Source organism: Pelodiscus sinensis, chromosome 8 (genome assembly GCF_052426305.1).
Source record: "Pelodiscus sinensis isolate ZL-2025 chromosome 8, ASM5242630v1, whole genome shotgun sequence".
NCBI lineage: Eukaryota > Metazoa > Chordata > Testudines > Trionychidae > Pelodiscus > Pelodiscus sinensis.
In genome coordinates, this window is record NC_143059.1 from 9,913,102 (window position 1) to 9,937,646 (window position 24,545).

General features: G+C 45.6%; 1 long non-coding RNA gene across 1 annotated transcript; it reads left to right on the forward strand.

Annotated features, from left to right (window-relative positions):
* Positions 1 to 3: 3 nt before the first annotated feature.
* On the forward strand, positions 4 to 24,072 carry LOC142830482 (uncharacterized). Its single transcript, XR_012905768.2, has 3 exons — positions 4 to 144; positions 2,216 to 2,280; positions 23,379 to 24,072. It is a non-coding gene; the product is annotated as an uncharacterized LOC142830482 (long non-coding RNA).
* The last annotated feature ends 473 nt before the right edge of the window (positions 24,073 to 24,545 follow it).

The following is a 24,545-nucleotide window of genomic DNA, read 5'->3' on the forward strand; positions in this document are numbered from 1 at the left end:
GAGGCCACAGGCTGAGGGAGGAGCCCAGGCCGGGCCAGGGTTCTTGCAGCCGCTGGGACCAGAGTCGCCGCCCGCGCCGGACCCTGACACGGAGGAAGCAGCCGCTGGCCCAGGGCGGCAGGAGCGCGCCCGCAACCCCGGCAGGTACGGCCTGAGAGGCGAAGGGGCCGGGGGGAGCCAGGGCACGGTAGGGAGCAGCCCAGGGCAGGGGAGACAAGGTTTGGCTCGGCCTGTATCGGCCGGATCCCCCGCCGAGCCGGCAGGAGCCACAGACCCTGCCTCAAGGGCCCTGGGCTGGGGCCCGGTGGAGAGGGAGGGCCCGGGTCCCCCTACCACCCATTGTCCCTTCCCTGGACAAGCAAACCCCAGGCCAGGGGAGGCTTCTCAGAGCCGCTAGGCCTCTAGTACCGTAGATGCCCTGATAGAGGGGCCTGGACTTTTACATTGGGACTTTGGTTACCGTATATGCCCTGATAGAGGGGCCTGAACTTTTACACTGGGACTTTGGTTACCGTATATGCCCTGATAGAGGGGCCTGGACTTTTACATTGGGACTTTGGTTACCGTATATGCCCTGATAGAAGGGCCTGGACTTTTACGTTGGGACTTTGGTTACCGTAGATGCCCTGATAGAGGGGCCTGGACTTTTACATTGGGACTTTGGTTACCGTATATGCCCTGATAGAAGGGCCTGGACTTTTACGTTGGGACTTTGGGGTTCTATACAGGCCCGGTAGGAGGGGGCCGAACCCCTTGACAGGGGCGTACCCCCCTGACACACCTATTTTCTAGTCAGCTTTGCACGTAGATTGCATCAGCTTGGATTCTCTCTTAGGCCCAGGTAAACTGATTACCACCCACAAAACCACCATTCTGAGATTTACAAACCCTTACACAGCCACTGTGTAATACTAATAGCTTCCATTGGTGCTATTAATGATCTGGGTTAAGCACAAGCCTCTAAGATACATTTTAAAAACCTACTTTTACCTGACCTATGATAAAAAAGGGGTGGACTTTTGACTAAGGCACAGGCCAGGTCAAAAGAGACACATTTTTACCACAGATTGCTTGTGTGACCTGAAGCAAGTCCCTTAACTGTTCCGTGCCTCAGTTTCCTCATGTATAAAATCTATAGTTAGTGTGAGGATTTATTGTCTATAAAATGCTTCTACATCCATGGAAGGCACAGAAGAAGATATAGAAGAATTATTATAATGTAATAATAATAGTCACAGCCTGGCTTCCAATCAAGTTTCCACTGAAGTCAGTGCTGCTTTGGGAGTTGGATTAGGTCTGTGGAAATCACAGCTGAGTGAAAACAATAAATAATTTGTCAAAATTAATATTTTCCCGTGACACTATCTGTGAACAGATTGAAAAATGGCAATGAATTTATTCATTGCAAAATCATTCCATAATTTCCAGTTGAAATAGTTCTTGCTCTACAGCTCATTTGCTAAATATTTGTTGAAAATATTTGTGTTGTGTGTAACATACCAATACGTCAGGTGGCACAGTTTCTGCTTTCTGGTTGGATGGCTGGTGTAACTAGAATGTGAATGACAAATATAATCAAATATACAATTCAAAATTCAGGCTGCATTTATTAGATGGACCATCCAATTAGGGAGCTGAAACTGTGCCTCTGTAGGTAACATTGACTAATTATATAAACTGCAAGTTGTGCAGTAAATTAGAATGTGCAAATTGAAAAGAGGTTGGTTAGCGAAATATGTCACATGGCATTGCTTCCTTCCCATAGTGGAGGAGTTATGTAACTAACACAATTGCGACTTGAGAATTTTATAATCGTGCATGCAACTCAAAAATCACGTTAAGCAAGTATTTGAAACCCACTTTTTGCAGTGTTCATGGTTACAATGCATGAGTGTTTCCGGAACAAATACCAAAATATACTGCATCATGGATATTTTTGGACAGTTTTTTCTGTTAGGGTCTCAGCTCTGTTGAAGATACCCTTGCACCTAGACAGGGTAAATCTGTCTTTGTATTTGATCCAGTAGAGGACTGCTGCCAAGGATGGTAGAAACATATGAGGACCTTCCAATGGAAGAACTTTAAGTCTGGGATTCCAACAGACTTTTCCAGTATTTTGGCCTTTGTATTCTAGTTAAAAAACAGCCATTTCCGAGTAGAGAATGGGACAGCCCCTGTTTGTGCAGAACATCAAATAGACCTTGTTAATTCACAGGGCACAAAGTGAAATGAAATGATAGCCTGTGCACCAACATTGACCACATATGGCGCTTCACCAAGGTAAGTGTTTCACCGGATGCTATAAACACAGGTGAAAGCGGGGGTGTAGCCATGGGTGGGCCATGGCCCACCCTCTTTGAACCTAGGGTCATCCCCTGGAGCTTACCTCACTCCAACCAGCACTCTGGCTAGAGAGTGGGGGTGAAGTTTACCCCACTCCGCCCCAGTGCTTTGGCTGGGCATGGCTCAGGGCTTACCCCTATCCCTCCTGTCCCATTCCCCTGCTCCTCATTCTTGCCCTCCCACCTGAATTTGGGGCCCACCCACATGGACCCTTCTGGCTACACCACTGGTTAAGAGTACAGCCACCGAGCATCTACATCATTGTTACTTGTCATAAAGCTGCCAATCGAAGGACACAGCTCAGGAAAAAAAAAATCCACAAAGTACCTCACAGAAAAGATGATCAAATGGTGTTAATTAATTAGTATGCGCAATTCATTGGACTTCAAAGCTTATTCTTAAATTGCTTCCTGATGGAGAAGAAATGAGAATAAATGCCTTGTTAACCTTAGACATGCCAGGTTTAGGTCAGGAGAACAGCCAAATAAACTAACGACGAACTGTGTAATAGACAACACTGAATTCATTCCCCGGAATAGGCACGTGCTCTAGCTCTCAGGAATGTACAAAAAAAGAGAGAACTGGTAGAGAGAAGGCCTGGAACCTGCTGTGCAAGGGAGGGCTAGAGGTACATGCTGAACAAAATGGCATAATAACACTAGCTGCTGCACTACTTTGGGGCCTCTTGGGCCATTGGCTCCCTGGCAGCCCCTCCGGAAGAGGTGTGGTCCCAAGAAGTAGGCATGGTTGGTTGCATAATTGCTCCTCCGCACAATGTAAATGGATCATCAAGTAAAGCTGCACAAGACTGTCAGCCCTACCGCTTATCACCAAAGCATTTAGCTAATTTTATTTGTTACTCTTTAGATGGTGATAGGCCTTATGAGCCCTAGTCATGGACTAGGTCTCATTGCGCTATGTGAGCTAAACAAACCATATAGGTAGTATTCAGTAACTGTGTGGCAGCTAATAGTTAACAGCAGGTCTAGCCTTACCAGTGGCTTAGTTTACCACAAAGTATATTATGTAAACACTTCATGACTTTCTGGGTGTATAGCTGCCCTCCTTCCCCTACCTCAGACATTTCCTTGGTAAGATAGCATGGTCTACTTCTTCTGAGCTCTCCTGGGCTACGTCTGGACTACAGGCTTCTTTCGGAAGAAGCTTTTTTTAGAAGAGATCTTCCGAAAAAACTTCTTCCGAAAGAGTATCCATGCTGAAAAAGTGCATTGAAAAAGCAATCTGCTTTTTCGAAAGAGAGTGTCCAGACTGAATGGGCGCTCTTTTGCATGTAAGCTGTGATTGCTATGGATGGAATGGCCACCAGGGCACCTGTGCTTTTTCCTCTTTTTCTGAAAGAACTCCTTCTTCCCTGTCCACGCATGGCTTTTTGTGAAAAGTGTCACAAAACCCATGGCTGAACGGGAGGACCAGACTGGGTGGTGGTAGCAAAATAAGACAGTATTTGCACAAAAGGAATTATTCTCTGCAGAGGTGTAGAAAGACTTCAAAAGCAAGGAAAAACACAATGGGCCAGTGTCTGCTTTTGTTTACATTGCAGGTAAATCTGGAGTAACTCAGAAGCAACTACTCTGACTCTGGGTGTACATGTAGCATTACCTCTGTGCACTTGGAAATTAAATGTATCTCACCTGCTATTTGTATTGGGATGCTGATCTGCAGAAAGGTGGACCGTGTTGCCTAGAATGCGCCGTTCCCCATCCCCAATCTCTACTCCCTTCTTCTTTTAGGACCATGACCTTTGCCTGTTTTTTTTTGTCTGATCTTCAGAGTATGGGAAGATTTTGCCAAAGTTTAGACAAGCTTTTTTGCATCTCAACGGTAGCTTTCCCAGTATTTTCGGTCCCCGCTGTTCTGTGTAGTTCCTGTAAGGAGGTGTATGTGTAGAAATTATGATTTTTATGGCCACTTTACGCTTTACTTTTTCAATGCCCCCCAAACCAAATCAACCAGCCAAACAAAAACAAAACAAAACCCCTTATGGTATTCTATAGTAATGGTCCAAAATGCTATTAACATTTACAAGCTGTAGAATTGTTTAGTAGTTATATAGGGATCTGTAGGGCTGCAATAAGCATGCAGAATACTTTGAGCATACAGAGAGTTAAACATGGAGGGGATGGAACTGGAAAATTAGATAGAAAGGAAATTGCTAAATTTCTTGCAATGTTGCCAGGATCCATCTCTGAAATTATTTATCTCCTTTTCATAGTCATTGGAGACAGCTATGGAAGATAACCAGATGTTCAAGTATCTCTCTCCTTTTTTTTTATCACATTCAAAGGACCTGTGTCTTAGCAACAACAACAGTTAATGTTTAAAAACCCTTTGCTGGCCCAAATCAAGGCAAAATGTTTATATGTGCAAACAAATCCAAAACTCCATAGAAAGTTCTTGTGGTTTGAGGCGATGGAGTAGGAAAATGCACAATGTGCAGTTAAAGCTGAAAATCCCTGCAGACCAGCTCTGTTAGAGGCAAGCCTTTAGCAAGTATGTAAAAGTTCACGGCCATTTCAAAAGCAACCAGTAATGTAAATAAGGGAAGATGCCACCAAAATGTAGAAGATGCTGTTATATATGTAGTGGACATGGTGAGAGTTTTCCTCTTCTTTTGGATTAAGACGAACACCTTTTTTTCCAGAGTGCTTTCAAAACCGAAGCACTTCAAATGTTCTCTGAGGCTCCTCTTCATGAGAAATAGAACCTCCTCCCATGGAAAACAATAGCAAAGTATTGTCAGAAAGTAGCAGTTCAGGTTAATTAGAATGACAATGTTACTGAAATTGTTTTCTCATCTGAAATGAATTTCTTCTAAAAAATGGTCCATCACTAGAAGGGAAAGATCTGTCTGGCTCACACCACAATCTATAGCTATGTCCTTTACTGATTCCTCCCTGCTTGGCAAGTCTGATTAGAAAGAATAGAATTTGCATAGGACTGAAGACTAACCCGGCAGCCTTAGGACAGGGTTGAGGCAAATGGATCAGACAGCGGGAGGATGCTTATGCTGGTGCTGTCCACGCTCTAAGGTTACTATTTATTGAAATTGCAATAGTGCTTAGAGCCGTGGCTTTCATCCTTTCCAGAGTCCAGTTTCAGGAGTTGGATCCATCTTGTATACTCCATGTTTCACCTCACTTTAAAAATGACTTTCTTACAAACTCTGACACCCTACTATGAAAGTGCCACAGCACACTAGTGGATAAGTTTGTGGCTCACAGATTGGGTAATCAGCGATAAATGCAGTGCTTTTATTAAGGCCTGCTCTATACTACGTGGTTCAGCTGACGTAAGCTGCTTTGCACTGATCTAGTTGAAGACATGTCTCCACTTAAATTTGATTCCCACGAACCTAAGTGTCTCTTTATACTTCTTGGGGAAATGGTGTTACTAGTTCGGCATAGAGTCATGGTCAATGTAATTATGTGTATGCAGTGTTAGACTAGATGCTATGTTGCTTAGGTCGACTGTAACTGGCTTTTGGGGCTGTCCCACAACATTCCACACTGACAATAAAATTGGGTACAAGTGTGCCATCAATTTGCATACTCACCAGGGGCAAGGAGCCAAATGTGTGCACACACGAGTGATTTAATAAAGGTAGTAGTCATATGCTGACGTCAATTAGGTCAACGTAGTTTTGCAGTGCAGACATTGCCAAAGACCATGTTTTTTAATGTCTAGGAAAGTTATGAATTTAAGCTCCCAAGCTTGTCTTTGAAAGTGTTCGGCAGATTTTCTTTGAGGATGAGGCCTGCGAGCTCAGATGTAGAGGCACTGTTTTGTGTTCAGCCACCGTGGATGTGTTTTCAAGATTGATCACTTTCCTGTGAGAGTTCATTGGAGAGTGCTGTGATTGACTGGTTTCACCCCCATATTGGGTAATGGGGCATTGAATGCACAGAATGAGGTATGTCACGTGTTGATAGGCATGTGTAGGGCCCATGCATCTTGAAAGGTGTGTTGGAGGGGCTGTTGATCTTATAAAAGCTCACTTCCTGTTGTCTTGCATTTCCCTTGGGAGTAGCTACTGTTGGTGACAGGTAGTTGACTATATAATCAGTGGTCTGTTCCAGTATGGCATTCCTTGTGAATCTGCTCTTTCCAGGAGTAGCTAATGTGACAACGGAGAGTTTCCCAATCAGGGGTGTGATGGTACGATAATCTGTAGGGTAGGCCTAGGAATTGGGCATATCCTGAACATAGAGTTCCCTGTGTGCTGTGACAGTCAAAAAACATAACAGTGTTAGGAACCATTAGGAAATGGGTCGATAATCTACTATGGAGTTGAGAAGTTTGTCTGTGTTTAAGGACTCCTCCTAATGGTAAGAGCTAGGATCATGACACTTGGTATGCAGCATCCTCTTACCATAACTTGAAGCAAGGCCACGGTTTGGTTGTGGCAGGGAAATGGGATATGCCTGGAATGGGATTGCGTCTCATAAAAAAGACAGTCACCCGGTAGGTGAAAAGGGGTGGCTAGGGGTGCCTCCCCATCTGGGACTGCCCCAGCCCTGAGCCTCCCACCCCTCCAAGCACCCTTTAAAGTGGGTGAGGGGGCTGAAGCCCCCCAATTCATATGGGACATTGTTGGCTGTTCCCCTTTGTCAGGGAGCGAGGGGAAAGTGCTCAGCTGGCTGCATTCCTCAGTCTGGCTGGAGAGTTCAGGGGTTAATTTAACGTGGACCTGGGGCATGCATCCCTCCCGTAGACGTGCCTGCTGGAACTGCAGTGCCATGGACAGGTGCTTCTCACCTGGCCCCAAGCTGCTGCAGTGAGAGGGGCCTGGGGTTGTCCTCTCTTCCGGGGGCAGGCTGCGAACGGAACCCTTCCCCAGAGCAATGATTTACATAATGCACGGACATTTTGCTTTTATTTTCCAAAAAACAAGGACCCAAACAACACTGGGTAAATCTTCTAGTTATCAACAAAGCATGTGTTACAGAGTGTGTGAGGGACACAGAGATCTCCACAAGCAGTCGTCATTGGGGGATCATCATTGATTGGGACAGTTTCTAGTAGGATTCAGTAATGATCAATACCTGCCCCGATCAATGACCTGGAAGTCACTCTACAATCACAGATAATAAAACTTGCAGATTGTGTGAAGGTTGGAAGAGAGGTAAATGAGGGATCTGGATTCCTTAGTCCCACAGCCCCCCAAATGCCTTTTAATACTGCCAAATGCAGTTACACACCTAACAACAAGGAGTACATCCTGGACAGCAACGACTCTGGAAAGGATTTAGGAGTAACGATGGACAAGCTTCTCCACAGGAGTTCCCAGTGCAGTTCCATGGCAAAGGATGTTCACATAATGCAATTCCTGGGCTGTGTAAACCAGAGATAGGGAATAGAAGGGAGAAGTGATTTTTGCCTCAGTATGTAGCATTAGTGAGGCCAACACTGGAATACTGAGTGCAGGTCTGGTGTCCACAATGCAAAAAGGATGTAGAAAGTGGAGAGGGTAGGAAAAGAGCCACTAAAATGACTTGAGGGCAAGAGAAAATGCCTTGCAAGGGGAGATGTAGAGCTCAGTTTGCTTATTTTAGAAAAAAGAAAAGTGAGAGGATTAAGGTGTGTAAGTTACAGTCAGTGAGAGAAAACCTAGGTACTGAATGACTAATGACTCTCTAATCCACCATAGATAGACACAGCAAGAACGAGTGGTTGGAAGCTGAAGTGACATAATTTCAAATGGGAAATAAAGTGCTCATTTTTTTATGCGGAGAGTAAAATACCATTGGAATAAACCACTAGGGAAATGGTGGATATTCCATATGTCTTCAAATCACAAATGGGCGGAAGAGACTTCAGCTCAACAGATGACATTCAATGAATGAAATTTTTATCTTTGGGAACGATGCAAAGATGTTGACAGTGGCTGGTTTTGTTTACACCTCTCTACGCATATTGGACAAAATCATTTCAAGCAGCTCTCGATAATAATGGCGCGATGCTTTGCCTGCACCTGTGAATCAGGAAGCCATGTCCTGAGGGGTGAGTCTGGCATTTGATTTCCACCTACAGCTGTTGTCCCCCCCTGAAGCAAATGTGTGAGAGAAATGTTCTCTGGGGCATTTTTAAGTGATGCTGGAAGTTTGTCAGCCAGTACCGGGTTCTACGTGCATTCTAGTGGTTTCATTTCCTCTGCCTTTTCCCATCACCCTTCTAAGATGAAAATGATGTGAAATTCACCATAATGCACAGCCAGTTATCCAGCAGTTGGGGGCCTGGCAGCCTGCAGACTTCAGTTTATGATGAGAATTGTCCCTGGCAAAATTCTTCACACACTGGGGAACCAGGCTCATGCTGTCTCGTTAGGTACCGAGAGGCTCTGACGTGCTTTTATCGCATCTCTGCAGGATAATTGTTGCTTGTTATTGGAGAGTCTAATACCTCCCCCAAGTCTTGGCAGTTCTGTGCAGAGCTCTGCGATTAGAATGTTTCATCAAAGACAGAATCTCTGCGCTTGGAGAGCTTGGTGGATTGATTGGCTTCTGCCGCAGCCGTAGAATGACTTGCACATGCGCATCCTTCAGCTTCTGCATCTTCTTGAGCCTTCATTTCTGAAAGAGCTTCTTTGATGGTCCTCCCTAATGTACAACCTCCACTCTACCACTGAGGAATGGGTGGCAGGGCAGGGGTAAGGGGAAGAGAGAGAAGACACGCAATCTTTAATATTAACCCTTTTGGTTTTGAGAGCATTTTCTGTCTGTGGTGGAGTTGAATGCAAGAGCAAATGTGAGGAGGAAGGATTGCCTACTGGGCCAGGCACTGGTTTGGGACTCAGGGCCCTTGTGTTCTGTTTTTGACTCAGCTATGGATACTCATCTGTAAAAACAGGGATGATACCTTACCTCCCTATTCTACACATATGCCAGAAGGATAAAATCCATTAGTGGATGATGATGCTTTTCAAAGCACTATACACAGGAATACCTACCTCTTCTTTGATGCCTTGTAAATACCAGGATAGGCTAGAATAACACTAAAGTGATGGTCCAATTCAGGTTGGACCTCCCTCATCCGGCACCCCTAGGACCTGATCAGTCCCAAACAAGAGGATTTGCCAGACAAAGGGAGGTTCTTCCCAACATGTTCTGTGCTGCCCTGCTGCCCCTGTCTAGGGCTCCAACCTGTCCTTGCTGCTGCCTGCATAGGCATGGCATCCCCAGGTTGGAACTCTGTGGCTGCCACCAAAGCTGGAGCATTGTGACTGCTGCCACCAGCCCCTTGCTAGTGTCCAGCTACAGGGGCCGGAACTCCCTGTTGCTCCACCCACCTCCACCAACTAAGTTGCTGGCTCCCCATGCTGCTCCTGCCCCACTGCCCGATCTCCCTATGCCTGGGCTCTGTGCTCCAGGAACATCTGTGGTCCTGCCGGACCAGGGATGTTGCTAGACTAGAGAGTCCTGGTTAAGGGAGGTAGACCCTGTAGGAGGTGGTCAATGCATATTTTCCCCATTTGATACATTTATAATCTACAGTGATTCCAAAACGTCTTTAAATTCCACTGATGTAAAATTAAAATTCATTTTAAAAATAGAAGGTCTTATCTGTTACTTTTTCTCTGGGATGTTCTCCTACACAGGTCACATTTTTTAAAAAGTTATTAAAACAGAAAACAATGTTTTTGGATTAAAAGTGCATACAGTCACTGAATTTATTTTAGTTTTTGGTCTCAAAATCACATGTCTCTAGCGTGTGATACAGTAGTGTATTCGTTCAGTGGGAAGGACTAGATAAGCCAGGGAGGCCCCTCGAAAGGAGAAAACGTATCGACAATATATTTGAGAGCGCTTGTGAGTGAGCGAGTCTGTCTGTCCATCTGTCTGTTCAAGAACTCCTCCTAAACGATAAGAGCTAGGACCACCAAATTTGGTACGCATCTTCTTCTTATCATAACTTAAAGTGAGGTCAAGGTTTGGTTGTGCCAGGACAATGGGATGTGCCAGGAATGAGAATGTTTTTCATAACACGGAAAGGGAGGGGGCTGGTAGCAGGGACCGTTATATTGTGTAATGATCACAGGGGGGGCAGCAAGAGGCCAGAGATGGGGACAGGGACAGGGGCAGCTATAACCCCATGGAGACAGGGGAGCAGGTATGCTTCCTGCCTGCCACCTGGGTGTTGTGGCCCCCACTGGTTCCTGACTGCCCCACAACTGCAATCCCATGCTTTGAGCCCCTCCTCAACCCCTACCCTGAGTCCTGCACCTCTCCACATCCCCATCCCTCTGCCCTAAGCCCCACCTCACACCCAAACCCTGATACCTTCACCTCCCAGCCCCTACCCCAATCTCCCACATTGTGAAGCTCCTGTCTGATTCCTGAACCCCCTCTCCTCCTCCCCAAACCCTTAGCCTCCTGCCCTGAAGGACCTGAGCAACATTGGCTAAATCTTCTAGTACAGTTAATTTTTTTAGCATTTTTTTTTCAGCCACATGCCAGTCTTACACACTGCGTTACTTGCATCCTAGCAACACAAACTGCACCAACAGTAAAGACGCGAGGTCTCTGTAATGCAAACTCGAATGGTGATTCATAGATTTAGTTATATTTAACGTTCTCCAGGCAAATGATGCTCACATTTCACGAAACTCCGTCACACTGGATGTGCGTATTCCATTACTCACCGGAGTCGTGTCTCTTTCACAATATTGTCGTCGGCTTCAAGGCTGCGAAACAGGTTGGTCTCCAAAGTGTCAAGCCTCAGGAAAGAGGTAAAATTGCAGGCACAAAAATAGTAAGCTGGAGCTCTGAGAGGCGCTGCGTGTTTCCCCTGAGCTTCCTGAAGCTCCTGATAGTACTGCAGCTCCTCTCGTAGGCTTTGCCGGACCCAACCATGATCCCAGCTCAGTTAATGGCAAAACTCTCATTGACTTTCACAAGGCAGGGGCAGACCTTTCTAGTCCATGTTGCACTTAGAGCCTGTGATGGAAGAATATTGGTGTTAGGGATGTTAAATATTGGTTAATTGAATAGTCGAGTAACCTCATGAATTCTTATTGGTTAATCAACTATTTGAAAGTCCTTGGGGGCGGGGCTGGCAGTAGCGTGGGGTGCAAGGCAGGAGCTAGTCCACAAGGGGAGCTAGTTTAAAAACCAGTTCCTCCTGCAGACCAGCTGCTTGTCGCCCTGTGCTGCTGCCTCTGATAAAGAGGCAGCAGTGTGGGGTGGCAGCAGCTCCTGTCTGGGGGAGCTGGGTCTGAGCTCCTGGACCCGGTGTGAACTGAAACTGAGCCAGCCTTCCTGCCCGCCCAAGTGCTAATACGCTTTAAATGCACAGCCACAGCGGGGATAGGTCCCGGACCCGGTGTGAGCCAGAACTGAGTCGGGTTGCTGGCCAGCCTGCTAAAAAATTTACTAGTTGAGGGGGAGCGAAATACATGTAGTCTATAGCATTGACCTAAAAATAAGCTTTTTCTTATTGGTGAATCGGTTAATCGATTACACTATTACATCCCTAATTGGTGTCGGTGGGTAAATTTCCCTCTTTCCTTAAAACACTTAGGTAGAAGATGTCAGCTGGAAAGTGAGCAAAATACAAGCTGAAAACACTGCTGTGCTGGATCTGCAGATCAGCGAGTGCTGCAACAAAAGAATGTGTCTTGGTTGTTTGAGAGGGTTGTGGGCAGGAGAGCAGTAGAAGTAGGGCTCAGTTGAGGGGCATGCTCCCCCCTCGATGGTACAAGTGTCTCTGCCTAGTGCAAGGCTCTCTCTCTGGGGCAAGCACAGCCTGTAGGCTGTTTTATACCCAATGCCCCTCTACCTGAGAATAGATGGCCCTGATGTCAAGCCCAAAAGTACCTTCCTTTCTCCTGGGGTATTTATGGCCCTGCGGCATGGTCAAAAGTACGTGCCCCTCTACTGGGGTATTTATGGCCCTGCCACCTGGTCAAAAGCACATGCACCCCTATTAGGGTATTTACGGCCCTGAGGCCTATTCACAAGTACTCAGCCCTCTCCCAGGACATGGACAGCCTTCCGGCCTAGTTCATAGTTCATTTTTTGAGGAGTACAAGATCTTTCGAAAAAGGCTTTTGGAAAGAAGTGCATCTAGACCGTGGTTTCACTTTCGTAATAGCGTTTTTTGAAAATGCTGTAATGAAATTATGCAAATGAAGCACGGGAAATTCAAATCCCGGCTTCATTTGCAATTTTGATATGTCTAATTTACATCCCTCTTTTGAAAGAGGAATGTAGACTAGACATAGCCTAGGTCTATCTCCTGCAAAGCATGCAACCTCAGGCCAAACCATGGGACCAGTGTAAGTACCTTATTGAATCAATACCCTGCTCTTTCCATACAGATGCTCTGTGCATGGCCACCTCTGTAGTTCACTATCTGATATTTGCATTTCCTGTGGGGTCTCGTCCAGTAAGGAGCCAAGTCAGCAACTCCCAATCACACTGAGTATTGCCATCAGCTGCTCTCAAAAGTCTGCATCTATGTGAGTAATAATGGCTAGCTCTTTTCATCTGTAGATCCCAATGTGCTTGACCAAAGGGATCAGTATCATTATTCCAATCTGGACCACCGGGAAGTGAAGGGATAGGAATAGAACTCGCATGTTCTGAGTCCCACTGCTGTGTTCTATCTGTTGGGTCACGGAGGGCGTGTCTACACTGGGGAGTTATTTCGAAATAACCCCCTTTTATTTCAAAATAACAAGGTGAGCATCCACACTGCCAAGCCGATTATTTCTAAATAATGGGCTTGTTATTTCGAAATAATAACTCCTGCTTGTGGAGAGGAATAAGCTTATTTCGAAATAGTTATTTTGGGAGTTATTATTTCAAAATGACTTATTTTGAAAGAACTCCCTAGTGTAGTTATAGCCAGAGTGATAACAAGGAGTATGGCACTAGGCCTGTTGGGTGCACAGAATAACTATCACAAGCCCTTGTTTGTCTGACGCTAATCACACATGAACCATTAGCCAAATGCAGTCAGGGGGAGCATGTTTCAGCCTCCCACAGTGGCACAACTGGTGCATACAGTCAAGAGAATGTGTTTAACCCCCCCCCCCCAGCAAACTATCTTGGGCAGTGCAGTGTCTACCGACAGGTTAAGTGCTCACATCGTGGCAGGGTTTGGTGCAGTGCCCAATGCATCCTAGCAGCACTTCGATCCAAGAGGATGGCTTGATCCTTCCGCTACTGTTTGAGTCTGAACCTCCACTTGTCCAGATTAATTTGACAATTGCGTGATATCTAATGCCACAAGCGTCAACCAGACACCTGTTGGCGGCTCAAGCAGGATCAGCCAGCCTCCAATGTCATGCTTCGCGGAGCAGCTAACAAGTGCAGTGATATCTGAGTTTTTTTCGCTACTCTTGTTTTGTGATAATATACCAGCCGCAACAACTTAAACGGGCCCTCTAAAATGTCAAGCTTGGCAAAAGTACTGGGGCAAAACCACAGTCACATGTCATATTAGTTCAGTCACAAAAACGACACAGAATGTTAAGTACACAACAGTCTGTAGGAAAAACATTAGAGTTATCCAAAGTGGGTGAATGGAGGTTTTGCTGTGTTTGATTAGTTCTGAACATCTGCACCCTCTTTAGACCTCATGCAATGGCAGATACCACCAATACTCAATCCCAGGGCAATGCCCTGACTTTTAAGGAGTAAGTCAGAATTTTAATTTCTAATTTTAATTTCTCCTGAGAAGGGTGTGCATACTTGTTTGTGCACTCATATAGGGTTTGCAGGAACAAGTCCATGTGCCCCAAAATGGAGCATTTGCATGCACAGATGGACAGCTGTGTATTTTGGCATGTATAGTTGCACGGTTTACAGGTAGGTATGGCTATGCATGTTTTGTCGTCAGAAAGTTGGTAGACACATTTCACAAATTGGTCCTTAGTATTAATTCAAGGTTAGGATTTTTCTTCTTTTAAAAAAGAAATGTAATAAATACTGTAGGTGACAGTGCACAAGGGCTATGTCTAGACTGCAAGCCTCTTTCGAAAAAGAGCGTCTAGACAACAAGAGGATTTTTTGAAAAAAGCGGCTTGCTTTTTTGAAAGAGTCTGGCCGCTCTCTTTCAAAAAAGCCCTGTTTTCATGCAATAGCGCCTTTTTTCAAAAGATGACTTTAGAAAAAAGGCGTTATTCCTTGTAGAATGAGGTTTACCATCATCGAAAAACCGCCGCGTTCTTTCGATTTACTGTCGACAGAACGTGGAGGTAGTCTAGACGCAGGTAAAGTTTTGTTGAAAAAAGGCTACTTTTTTCGAAAAAACCCTGTAGTCTAGACACACCCAAGGTATCTAGGCATCTCTTCCATTATAAGGACTATGCCTGAGCTGGTGCATCTGAGCTTGGTGGCATTCCCTGTGCACGGTTCCATGCACTGAAGGGTAGAACCCAGTCTAAAAATTGCCTGGTGATGCCTTTGCCCGAGATCAGTCACTGCGTAGGCCTCCATGACAATTAGACATTTGTGGCTGACCTTTAGCTGATTTGGGCTTGCAGGACCCTGGCTAAAGCCAGTCTGTTTAATTGCCGGGTAGGCTTCTATATTTGAGCTGAATTGGGGCTCTACGTCCCAGAAGTAGATAGAGATGTACTAGCCCCCCAGCCCAGGCCCTGGGAGCCTGAGAGAGGGGGCACAGACCATTCGTGGGCTTCTCAGTGTGTAGACCTGCCCTGGTGTGGTACCGTGACTGATGATGATACCAAGCGACAACTGGACTTCAGAGCAACCTCTGTGTGGTGTTTGGGGACAAGACTTCTGGAGGGGAAGAATGTGGTCAATGAAGTTGACAGGTCCTATAGAAACCAAGGCAGGGGAGAGGGCACCATGGGGCTCTGTGTGCAGTGCAGAGCCTCATGCCAGCCCCCCACCAGGCTCTGGATCTGCTGGCCGCTTCCAGGGTGCAGAGAGGGGTCCCAGGACAGGCAGGCACCAGGCAGCCTGTCTTAGCGCTGCTGCCCATGAGCGGCTCAGGTAAGCCTGAGCACCCCACCTTGAGTTCCCCAAACCTCCTGCACCCCAAATCTCTCATCCCTAATCTCCCTCAAAGCCCACACCCTCTGTTAAGAGCCTGTACTTCCTCCTGCACCTTAACCCCCAGCTCAGAGCCTGCATCTCCTCCTACACCCCGCCCCAAGCCTGGAGCCTTCTGGCATTCCAAACCCCACCTCCTGGGCCCACCCTAGAACTTGCACCCCCCTCCTGCACCCAAACCTCCCGCCTCAACCTGCAGCCCCCTCCTGGATTCTAAATCCCTTGGCCCTACCCCCCCAGCCTAGAGCTTCCTCCTGCACCCCAATCCTCTGTCCCAGCCTTGAGCCCCTCAGCCCTGGCCCCAACGTTGAGCTCACACCCCCAGCCATTGCCCTCACACCCCTGCACCCAATGCTCTGCCCCATGAGCCCCCTCCCACACTCAACACCCCTTGGCCCTGCTCCCCATGACATGAGGGCGATGTCTCGCACATCCTCTGTGTCGCACGTCCCCTCCCCACTGGAGCACAGAACCAAATTCACTCCACTCCGGGGTGGGAGGAATGAGAGGGAATGCTGCTCAGGATCTCACAAAGAAGCGACGACAGATTGAAATCAGGCAGGTCTCCGCGGGTGGTGGATTTCAGCAGCAGCCTTGTCTGGGGCAATCCCCAAAGCATAACAATAAGCTGGCACAGGTGAGACACTGCTGCACAGGTGAGTCCCACTCGCAGCTCATGCAGCTTTCTAAGCAAGGCTCCGGACTGGAATAGCAAGCGTAATGGCAGGCCAGGGTGGCCAGACCTGCACTGGAAAGCTGTCTAGTGCCTCATGTTAGAAATGGGCCCACTATAAGTTATCAGAACCAACCTCACTCTGCTTCTTGGAAAAAGCCTGTGTCTGAGGACCATCTCCCCTGCCCTCATAATGCCCAGCTAACCCCAGGATCAAGGCTCCATCGCTGCCATGAGTCCAGAGCCACATCATGCTGCTGCGGTCATATTTTATTTAGCTTGCTGGGCATTGCCATTCTGGCTTAATCACTTGCCATCTAACCTCGCTGCCAACCATTCCTCTGCTCAGGCATCCTAAAATGCCTGAACCCACTTTTAATTTTGGCCCAAAGAGATCTGATTTCTTGAACATCTGAGGAGAGATGATGGTTTGATAGCGATAGCTACCTCAGGAGCATGTAGAAGAAGTCAGCAGGTCTGCTTTCCAGGCCCTGACATCTGGGGTGTGTCTAGACTATAATTTTTTTTTAAAAGTGGACTTTTTTTTGAAAAAACTTCACCTGCATGCAGACTGCAGCTGTGTTCTTTCGAAAGTGAATAAAAAACGTGGCAGTTTTTTCAATCGCGGTAAACCTCAGTTTATGAGGAATAACGCTTTTTTTCAAAAGTACTCTTTTGAAAAAAGGCACTATTGAATGCAAACGGCATTTTTGAAAGAGCGCCTAGACTCTTTCAAAAAAGCGGCTCGCTTTTTCGAAAAACTGCTTGTAGTCTAGACGCTGTCTTTCGAAAGAGGATTTTTCGAAAGAGCCTTTCAAAAAAGCCTCTTTCAGAAGAGGCTTGTAGTCTAGATGTAGCCTCTCAGAATAATGTTACGTAATGAATAAGTGAGTGCTCCTAGCTTGCCTTCTGCTCGTTAGTAAATGCCAGGCATATCTGAATGGCTGCCATTTCCCCTTCCATATGGACCCTCTTGGATTTAACAACACCTTGGGCTACAAGGGGGCCAGGCCACATTGTCTTGGTCTATCAGAGGGTCCAGTTGGCTGGCACAGTGCAACTTTTGAGTCTAGAGTACAAAATGCCATTGGAAATCAAAGAGCGGATGTCATTGCTCTCAGAGCGGATGGAAATCCCTGGGGGTTCCTTAGAATGGGACTGTCTCCATATGCTTGCACTGGCTGCAAGAGGCAGATTGGCAGTAAGGGAGGCTGTGTTAATGACCAGGGACCCAGATGGAGCACTGAGAGGCAGCAGCGACTACAGCAGTTGTTGTCAGTTCAGACAGAAATATTTGGACCTATGGTTTCCCTGCTTCAAGACCATTCCAGACGATCATTTTTGGGAACCTGGGAGAATATGCACAAGGAACTCAGGGATGATGGTGAGTTGAAGGGAACGGGGAGTTAAATAGTACTAGGACAGGAACGCTGACAGGAAGATCTAATGTGGGCTGGACTGAAGGACCATGATACCCTATTGGTAGCTGCTATAGCTTGGAGAGGGGTCCAGAATGAAGAGCAACTCCGAGATTGGAGTGCATTCCAGGAGAAGGAACTAGGAAGCAGGGACAATCAGCTACACTGTGTGTTCTAAAGCAAAGCAACATTTTCCAGTATGTATGAGTCAGGCTGATTTCTGATACGGGTGGGTACATATAAAAGCGTAATTGTTTTACCTGGCCTGGCTGTATTCCTTAATAATCTGATTATAAAGGGAAGATTATACAATATGTGAGACAGACAAAACTAATATCTTGATTCTCATAGCACTTTTAATCTGAGCATCTCAGACGTAAGTGTCAAAGACCTCTACCCTTGTAGGTATCACTTTATTGTTGAAATCTCATTGGATTGCTGAGTGTTAGGTAATAGTATCAGCCCATTTACAGAGGGGCAAACTGAGGCATAGAGGATGGCATTTTCAAAAGCTCTTCTTAAGTGAGCTACAAACCCACTTCCTGTTTTAAAAAGTCACGTAGGGGCTTAGATCCCTTTGAGTTTTGGTGTAAATTGAACTTCTAAGCAAAACTGGCTGGGCATTTTTCAATGTAATGACAAGATTTTGAAGCCAAAACTTCTTGCGGGAAAGGGTTTGTCTCAACAAATTTCTCAACTCACAAATATTTTTGGGAACAAAAGCATTACAATCGTCAAAATCCCATTTCAGCACTTGGGAAATTAAAGATTCTGATTTTCTGATTCAACATGGTTGGTTTACAAATGCAAGCTAATGATAGTACAGAGTCTTTTTTTATTTAAGAAGGATAAAATTGAGGTGAAATATTCCCAGATGATGAAAATGAAGCATTTTGATTGATCCAAACTGATTTTTGGTTAGATTTTTGGTTCATGGAAATTTCAGAGATTTCAAGTTCTTGTTCTGATGAAAGATGGGGAAAAAAATTCAAATCTGTTTCCTATCTTATTGTCCTCTCAAGTCAAGTAGGTGCTTTTGGAAATGCTTCCTGAGGTGGGGTGAGCATCAGATCCTACTAATTTCAACGGGAGTTGGCGTTCTACAATGCCACTACAAAAAAGGTGATCAGTGATTTGCCCAGGATCACATGATGAGTTAATGGCAGTCTTGGGAAAAGAACTTAGAACGTCTAACTAGAAAATCCCATGCTTGATCGTAGCTACCACTCCTGTATGACCTGAGCTAGATGAGTTATCCTATTCCTCAAACACCCCCAAATTTTCTGAAGTGGTGAAAGAATTCCTATCCTGTCTTCTCTATAGCTATTCTCTCTGTATACAGAGCATGTTCCTAGGCTGAGGAGAGGAGATGTTATGTTATGTACATTTAAAGAGCAAATGCAGTTTTGCTGATTTTTTTTTTCTTTTGGTGTGACAATTTCCCCCCACTGCATTTGTTGCCTCTAATCCCCCAAAGCAATCGGTAAAACTGAGATGCTTGCCTTTGGGCTGTGAATTGACTTCTGCCAACAGAGACTTCATTACTGACTCTTAGGAAGCCACTTACTTAATAATGTGGTGTAACTGGGAAGATGTAATTCAAGGCTGTTTTCAAATGGCTTCATCCATCCCTTCAAGTAAAATGTAGAAGGCTTAGTCATTCCTGTTTCTTCCACGTCCCTTTCTGTTATCCTGGCACTCTGCCTGGGGGAGATTTACTGCCCACATCACTTTACAATAAATGTGGGTTTTTCTGCCCCCAGAAATACACATGAACCAGTGTTTGAATCCTTCTCCTGCTTCTCAGCTGGTCTCTTATTTGAATGAACAAGGCATGCAAAAGAGTCTTTCCTGATCCTTATGCAAACATGTGTACACTCGCTTAGAAACCAAACATACTGGGAAAGTGGCTTGTTCTTAGCACCGAATGCCAACTTTCATAGAGAGGCAGTCACATGGCTGGTGTAACTAAGAATAGGATCTGCTTCTCCCCTCTGTTATACACACTGAACCTCTCTAGTCTGGCACCCGTGAGACCTGACGGGTGAGGAACCAGAGAATTTGCTGGACCACAGGAGGTAAATATGGTTTTAAAACATCACCAACACTTCCACTGCTCACTGGGCTCTTAGAAAACATTTAGGGGTAAATTAGAGCTAAATAACAGTACTGAACAGAGAGCCAGAACTGGTGGTTGGAAACAAACATTATGGGACTGAGGGAAACTAGGCCACATCCATGATAAGCGGACAGCTGGCTAACTGAAATCATGCCGGACCATGGATGTTGCTAGACCAGAGTGCGCTGGACTAGAGAGGATCAACCTGTACTGAGTTTATGCTGCTGTAACTTCATGGATGTCAATACATGTTTAAACTTGGCATCAGAGAGTGAAGAAACAGCCCCTGTGTCTTCTATTTGCTTGTACCCGTATATCTATGCTTGAATCTATATGATCGTTTGTCCTGCGAAACTTTGCCTCAGGAATGGAGGCCTGAGGAGCATCTTCCTGTCTGACTGACTGAGCTAATACTGATGTCTTTTGGGCAGCAATGTTAAGATGGATTTAAAAAAATATACTACATGAAAGTAGACTTTGTCTGTCAGGAGAGCAGCAGTCACTACTGGTTACTTCATGGTAACAAAAGGAAAGGGATTCTGAATGTATCTTCACTTTTCAATTGGCATAACTGTAAGGATAAATTAGTTACCATCCCCCACCTAAGACAAAAGGGTTATGGGAACTTACTCGGGAGCTGTGGTTTGGGAATGGGTTCCCTAGGGAAGTAGTGGAGTCTCCATCCCTAGAGGTGTTTAAGTCTCGGCTTGACAAAGCCCTGGCTGGGTTGATTTAATTGGGATTGGTCCTGCCTTGGGCAGGAGGCTGGCCTCTTCCAGCTCTATGGTTCTATGATTCTATGGGAGGGAGGAGGGGCTTTTGGGTAATATGCAGAGGTGCCAACTTGATCCCTACTCTGCCTCAGTCCCAACCCTCACTTCCTCCCTCCCTCCACCCAAACTTCTGCACCCACCCCATCCTGTTCTGCCCTTTCTTTCTGCCTTCTCCTGCCACCACTCCTCTCCCCATTTCCAGTGCCTCTTGAACATCGCTCCACAGCTGATGTCTGGTGGTTGGGCAGCTCTGGACGGAGGGGGAGGAATTGATTGGTGGGCTGTGGATGGGAGGTCTGGGAGGAAAGGGGTAGGAACTGATCCATGGGAGTTCCAGCAGGCTATTTTCCAGCCCTGGAGGAATCACAAAGACAGAGCCAGTGGTAGTGTGTGTGCATGAGGGATGGGAGAACAGCAAAGAGACATACTCAGAGGCACGTAGCAAGAGAGCCAAGCAGCAGCCTGGGAGCAGAGCCTCTGGGGTCTGTTGGACGGTAAGTTAAGAAGCAATCCTTTCCCTCCTGTGTTTGGAGAAGCCAGACCTTGCAGGCTTCTTTTACATAACCAAGTTTGCATCAAAGAAAATATTAGATTCCACCATCGGTTTCCGTCCCATCTAAAACATTGCCAGGGCCTTGTACTTTGACTAGATGCTTGTGGTCATAAGCGGATAACAACATCGTTCATACAACTTGCAAACCCCTTTCTGGAAGAGGAAATCTTTGCAGCGCACTGTGTGCAACGGGTTCGGATCTGCTCCAGTTCTCCATGTCATTCCAATGGGATTCGACTTTTGGAAGGCACATCGGGCACTTCTGCTAGTACACAGGAGACACTCAATTAGTAACCAACCACCGACGAAAGGCCGAGGGGGGCGATTGTGCTAAAACCCAACATGTCCATCCCCTACTAAGAGGTTGCACATAGTGCTCTCTCAAGAGTCCTCGGTTTCCTTAGTAGCTAAATTGCCTTGTTGCCATGTGCACTATCCAGCCCAGTTGCAACCTTGCTTTGAGGGAATGCTCCATCAACTAATTATTATGCCCTCCTTGTCTGGTGTTTGAAAGTCTTCCTCTTGAGGGGGACATGACTACAACTTAACTTGGATCAGAGTGCAACCCAGCTAAAGGGCCATTGGGAGGCTTTCTTAAAGGTACTCCAAGATTATATTAAATGTGTTTTCAAAGGCATTACGTTGGCCTCCAATAAAGTCACTTATTGATTTCATGGTTCTTTCATTTACTTTTAAGCGGCTGAATAGACTTTCTCCATCATAATCGTCTGATCATTTCTCCATTTATATTTTGCATCACCTTTTAAAATTTAGAACTGGCCAGTAATTTATTTTGCCCTGAACTGAATCTAATAACAATGGAGGGGGCTGGAACCATTCTGCATTGATGTACTTTGCACCAGATCTACGGGTGGTGTAAACTCGGGTAGCTCTGTTGAATTCAGCCCTTAACTCTGAAGGAGCTATGTTTAGACTCTTATGATTATTATTATTTTTGTGTGTCACGGCACTATAGTTTTGGCTAGAGACCCCAAACTAGATGGGCCCTCCATTGGGCTAGCCCTTGTAATTATAGCATCTGCGCAGTAGAGGTGTCGTGACATGATTTTGGCCAAAAAAGGGTTTTTTCAGTTTAAATGAAAATTTCCATAGAAATTTGGATTTTCTTGTTTGTTATTCACATGACAAAAAATATCGTTGAATCATTTCATTTTTTTAAAGCTTATGACAACCCAAAATTTTCATCTCACTCCCTCTGCCATTCTTTTCTCTTTTTCTTTTCCTCCTCCCTTTTCGGATATGTTTACACCGCAGAGATTTTTCAGAAAAAAAATTTCACTTACTTCCACACTGCAATCGTGTTCTTTTGATAAAAAATTGAAAGAACAGAGGGGTTATTCCGACATTGGTAATCCTCTTTCTATGAGGCAGAAGCCTTTTCCTGAAAGAGCTCTTTCGGAAAAAGGCATGTGTGGATGGGGAAGAGAGAGTTCTTTTGAAAGAAGAGGAAAGAATAAGAAGCACAGGTGCTCTGGTGGCCACTCCGCCCATAATAATCACAGCTTACATGAGAGAGAGCGTCCATTCAGTGTGGATGCTAACATTCAAAAAAGCAGATTGCTATTTCGATGTGCTTTTGCTATGTAGACGCTCTTTTTCGGAAGAAGGTTTTCGGAAGATCTCTTCCGGAAAAGCTTCTTCCGAAAGCAGCTTGCAGTCTAGACATAACCTTCCAGAGGGGAAAGCCATTAATGTTCAGTTGACTTGCTGTTGGAAATAATATTTTTAGTTTATGTTGAAAAATAATGCAAAATTTTATGGAAAAAATCTCAACAAAATAATTTTTTTCTAGATCGTTTCACGTAAAACACCCTTTTTGACCAGTGTGGCTCAGTGCCTTCCTCTATCCATTAGCCTCTCCCAGTCAGTAGCCGTATTTAAGTGTAGTCTGAAAAACATGGTTGCTTGCTGCTGCTTTGGTTTGTTGTTTATTATGTTGTTTTGTACTGAAGCTGTGCACAGCACTTGGGGGATGTTGTGCGGGATAGTACTGGCTTGTTGAGCTACATCAGGATAAAAAAAAATCAATATAAACGCAGGTAATTATCGTGGGGTTTTTAAAGCATTTGTGTAATTTACAAATCACACAGCGCTTGTAGGCAAACTGTAGAAAAATGACATCGTAAGTGTCGGCACCTACACGGAGAGACACGTTCGCATCTGCCAAATGGCACAGGAAGGTATTTATTTTGTCAGTAATCGGTATAACAGTGTTTATGGCCCCCCTTTCTGTATTTTCTGTGTTTCATGGCAATTAGACTGATCTTCACCCAGTGGCAAAGATGAAAGCAGAATAGATGACTTGTAGTAAGAAACAGTGCCACATCACTGAAAAGGCACTAGCTGCGTAGTGATCAAATTGTATTTGTTTCTGTTCCTCCATCACCCGCCCGTCCTTCCCCCCCCCCCCCAACTATTCTTTATGTATTACACAGTGCCACTGTTCTGCCCAGAGGCTAGGAGAGGGAATGAACACACGCTGCATACCTGCAAGAGGAGCGAAAGACTGGAAAGTTCCAGCTCGAAAACAGCGTCTGTGCAATAAAGACAGGCTCCTACATCTTCTGGCCCTGGTGTCCTTGTTATTTGCAATCAAGGCCCCAGCATGAATCAGTGCAATGCGGCAGCCGTCCAGCCGATGTGACTTGCATTATGATCAGGTACCTGGATGGATGGAGGACTGGATGTGACTAGCATAGCAAAAGGGCCGCTGCCGCCGCTGCGGTGTGATGGCAATCTGCAATGAGGACAGAAGCCCACTCAGCCCCACAGAAAAGTTGGGTGTTCTTTAAGGACACAGTGAACTCCTTCTTGTGATCGGTCCCAAGGATTTTATTCTGCCTTTGATATGCCACCAGCCTGTCTAGAAAATGCCTCAACAAACCCCGTGAGGTTCGGCGAACACAAAGAGGAAGGCAACTGCACTTGGTTCGGAGTCCGCAATTTCAGGTGCTTGATTTTTGACATACAATTAACTTCAAAAATGGCTGACATGGATCCCACCCAGACCAGACTAGACTAGCTCAGAAGCTGGTTCCCAGCATGATACGGAACTATCCTCTTGTCAGATCTCATACTTCACATCGATAATATGACGGCGTCCCTTCCTAAGGCTTTGGGATGATGCTTGTGTTTGGGATGATGCTCACTGCAGTGTAACTCCTCTGTCTTTGGTGGAGCAGCTCTTGGTTTTAAGTGAGAATCGGGCCCATGCTATTGGTGCAATCTGCAATGTGGCAAAAACCACCCGGCCCCTCCCTCTCTCCTAAATTGTGGTGATTATCAGCAGCTGGCAACAGAATTCTGCTTTTGGATTTCCTGCGAAATAGGGCAAGAAGAGCCCCAAAGCCTGTTTTTCTTGAAAGCCCTTTTGAAAATCGAGACAAGTTGTTAACAAAATGAAATGAGTAACATATGAAAGAGGGGGGAGAAATATATTAGGAAAATAAATTTTGGCTCTGAACATGAAGGCAAAACACAGCTTTTCTCAAATATGAAAAAGCACATGTACAGCAGTTAGATGAATGGCTCTTAAACTCCCAGAACTAGGCTCCTCACACGGCACAATAGAGTGCTATACGTATTGCAGTGACCCCGAGAGT